We start from the raw sequence: 4,261 nt of genomic DNA, 5'->3' as shown, positions 1-4,261 counted from the left end.
CAGTCCAGTTCTCCGGCGCGGGGCGCGGCAGGACGCCGAAGGACCATGCGCTTGAACTATCACTCCCGTGATGCACCGCATCCTAGAGCGCCTCGGCTCGTCCCTCTTTGCCCTCCCTTTTCGGCTTCTGGTTCTTTCTCTGAGAGGCCACTGGGCGGTGTTTAGCCGCGAGCTCCTAGGGCGACTACAATTCCCTAAATGCCTTGCGTCCCGACCGCCTCAGCCCTTCCGGAAAGGTTCACGTTCACGTAACTTTATTGACAAAGGGTGGTACTGCCGTAGGCTCGCTGCTACATCGATTCGGCAAGAACTAGGTGTCCATTTCCTAAAGGGAAAGCCTCGCCTATTTTGTCCCATGAAATTGGAGGGACGTTCGAGGGTTTCACATAAATAGCCCCAAATTGCTTGATAATTAAAAAGGGGGGGGAAGGGGGGAAATAGTAACTCTATAGTAGAGAAACTGCCACACCACCTTAACTAAGTGGTCCACATTAACGTCAATAACGGGACAAACTGACATCCATCGCACACCTCCCGCTGTGATGTACTGAGAAGGATCACCATCCATTCAGCAACGCATAAAATTAATCGTGAGGAAACATCAGACATACCCAACTGAGGGACATGCTACAGAATAACGTGTCTGTGCTCTTCCAAAAATGTTTGTGTCATGAAAGACAAAGAAAAGCTGAGGAACTGTGGCAGATTAACGGAGAGTAAAAAGACACGATGATTAAATGCAATACATGGTCCTGGCTAGGATCTTGGGGGTGGGGATGGGGGGAATTACTATAGAGGGCAATATCGAGACAGCAAAATTTGTATGTTGGATCATAGCATTGTATCCACATTGGATTTTTTTTTTTTTTTTTTTTTTTGGCTGTGTTGGGTCTTTGTTGCTGAGCGCAGGCTTTCTCTAGTTGTGGTGAGTGGGGGCTACTCTTCCTTGTGGTGTGCGGGCTTCTCATTGAGGTGGCTTCTCGTTGTAGAGCATGAGCTCCAGGCGCACAGGCTTCAGTAGTTGCAGCACGTGGGCTCAGTAGTTGATGGCACACGGGCTTAGTTGCTCCACGGCATGTGGGATCTTCCCGGACCAGGGCTTTAACCCGTGTATGCTGAATTGGCAGGCGGATTCTTGATCACTGTGCCACTGGGGAAGTCCCTGATTTTTTTGTTTTTATATTGTACTGGGTTATGTAAGAGACTGCCCTTGTTCTTGGGAAATATATGCTGAAATAATTAGGAGCATGATGTCTGCAACCTACTCTCAAATGGCTCCAAAAAATGTGTATATACATATATATACACACATATATATATGGCAAAAGACTGCAAATGTGGCGAAATGTTAACAATAAGTAAATCTGGGGACTTCCCTGGTGGTCCAGTGGTAAAGAATTATCCTTCCAATGCAGGGGACGCGGGTTCAATCCCTGGTCGGGGATCTAAGGGCACAGATGCCATGGGGCAACTAAGCCTGTGTGCCACAACTATGGAGCCCGCGCACCTCAACTAGAGAGCCCACGTGCCGCAAACTACAGCCCATGCGCTCTGGAGCCCGCGCGCCACAAGTAGGGAGAGAAAGCCCACACGCCACAACTAGAGAGAAGCCCCTGCGCCACAAGGTAGAGCCCACACGCTGCAACAAAAGATCCCACATGCCGCAATGAAGATCCCGCATACCGCAACTAAGACCCAACGCAGCCAAAAAGTAAAAAATAAATAAATAAAATAAGTAAATCTGGGCGAAGGGTCTCTGAAGTTCTTTGAACTTTGTTGCCACTTTTCTCTAGATTCAAATTTTTTTAAGTAACAGAACACAAACAGCTTTTCTTTTTTTCTTTTCACAAAGAACTTTTTAACCACTGTGTAAATAACATATGTTCATTATAAACACTTCAAGCAACACAGAACAGGATAAAGAGAAAGGTAAACATTACCCAAGAAACTTTAGCTCCCAGACACAATCACTCTCAACATATGCAGCTTTCTTTTCCAAAGTTACCTCGCAACTCAGCCCACACACGTGTGGTTGCTTTACCTGCAATTCAGGGTTAAATATGTGCCAGATCCTTCCACATACAACTAATTTAATCTTTACAAAGGAAGCGGGCCTCATTGCCACCTTCCCAGCAGAGATGAGACACTGAAGCTCCAGACCCTGGTTCACACAACTACTGAGATGTGGATCCTCTTTCCACCCTCCCTCTCCTTTTCTGCCTGCAAGGCCCGCCTCCTCCAGGAGGATTTTCTGCAGAGCAAGCTGCAAGCCCGCAGAGCAGTCGGTCTGAGAGCTTTCTCACAGAGTTAACAGTCCTCTTGGCAGCTTCCTGGAGAGCCTCTGGGCAGGTACTGTTTCTATGTGAGCAGCATCCTCTTGGGGCCTGGCCTATCATAGATGCTTCAGGTTTCCTCATTTGAACTGGATTCCAGTCAGGGTCACGGGGTGTTTCCTTAAAATGAACCATCATCTGAGAAGGCTGAAAAGCTTCCACTTAGGCCTGATGCTATTCCTGTGCTGATTCCAGCTAGGACTGATCAAATCAGTCTGAATTTTCCTCGGGGTGATCCTCAGCCCCTCCCTTTTCCAGTTTTACTCTCTGAGACGTTTCTCTGATGGACACCTCCCAAAGGGAAGAGAGAGGTGGGCGGCAGAACATCTTAGGCGAGCATCCTTTCCTCCTCCTCTGGGTGATGGATCATAAGGTTTTCACAACTGCAAGAGAATTCTTGGCAGAAACTCAATGGCCTTCAAAGCCCCGGGAAGTAATAGGAGGTAACAGGGGTCCATTGGGGCTTGTGGAGAACCGGCGTGTAGGTGTTCTGCCTGCAGGTGTTCACATTCAAAGCTAAAAATCACAAACCCAGGCCCTTAGCAAAGAGGTTCTGTTTGTTACTCCTGAATCTAGATTCTCTCTCAAACCCCTTTAAAATGGGGAGAGGGCTTCCCCGGTGGCGCAGTGGTTGAGAATCTGCCTGCCAATGCGGGGTACACGGGTTCGAGCCCTGGTCTGGGAAGATCTCACATGCTGTGGAGCAACTAGGCCCGTGAGCCACAACTACTGAGCCTGCGCCTCTGGAGCTTGTGAGCAACAAGAGAGGCCATGACAGTGAGAGGCCCGCGCACCACGATGAAGAGTGGCCCCCACTCGCCACAACTAGAGAAAGCCCACGCACAGAAACGAAGACCCAACACAGCCAAAATAAATAAATAAATAAAATGGGGAGACTAGGGTTTAAAAAAGGAGAAGGGGGTTTGCACAGTGAGTCTGAAGAGTCCAGAACCATCAGTGTTTTCAATCAACACATTTGTCGTCATCTTTCTCTCTCTCCCTCCCTTTCTCCAACTCTCTCTCAAGTTACCACCTGAGAGCTAGTCTGTTTGCCTGGCCCCGAGAAATGAAATCAAAGCTTTTGACAGACAGATAGAACCATCTTAGGCCATCCCTCTCCTCTTTTCAACAAATGGAGAACTGAAGCCCAGAGAGGTCAAGTAACCTGCCCGAATTACACAGTAATTTAGACAAGAGATAGTAGAACCAGATCTCTGGGGTTCTTTTCAATACACATGCAAAACAAGTCAGTTGATGAGTGTGAGGTGAGAATAAGGGGAGAGTGGATATTCCAGACCTCTTTCTCTCTCTATTGTGCAGCGGTTTTTATTGTTTTCTTTCTTTCTTCCTTCCTTCCTTTCTTCTTTCTTTTAATGTTTTGAAGAGAAAAGCAGACTGCCTCTGATTAGTTTGGTTTACTTTGAGTGTTTTAAATTCCATTCTTGTGCCTGAAAACAAACTTAATTGCCAATTGTAAATGGAATAAACGATATTTATTCTGGTTTCCTGTAGAGCTACCAAGGCTGCAGACTTGCCATTTAGTCAGATCAAAAACAAATGCCCGAACTATGTCAGACATGTGAGGAATGTAGAGAGAAAGTCCCAAGATCCAACTGGATGCTGGCCTTGGGCCCCGGGGGAGAGGCAGGTGGGCCTGGCCTACCCATATTGCTGGAAAGCCTGCCCCCTCCCCTTGTTAAAGATAACTCAAACCACATTCCCCCCTGGGTTCAAGCCCAGGGCTCCCTTAACTATTTTTTTTAACCTCGATAAACAACCATACTTAAAAGAATTCATTCACTCCATTACTCCATAACTACTGGATAACTACTCCAGTAGTTATCTACTATGTACAAGGCACTGTTCCAGAATCCAGTGTTGAATAAGATAGAAAAGGATGGTGTCTGGGGAGGAGCTTAAATTTGGGT

Source organism: Phocoena sinus, chromosome 10 (genome assembly GCF_008692025.1).
Source record: "Phocoena sinus isolate mPhoSin1 chromosome 10, mPhoSin1.pri, whole genome shotgun sequence".
Taxonomy (NCBI): Eukaryota; Metazoa; Chordata; class Mammalia; order Artiodactyla; family Phocoenidae; genus Phocoena; species Phocoena sinus.
This window is presented reverse-complemented; position numbering follows the sequence as displayed.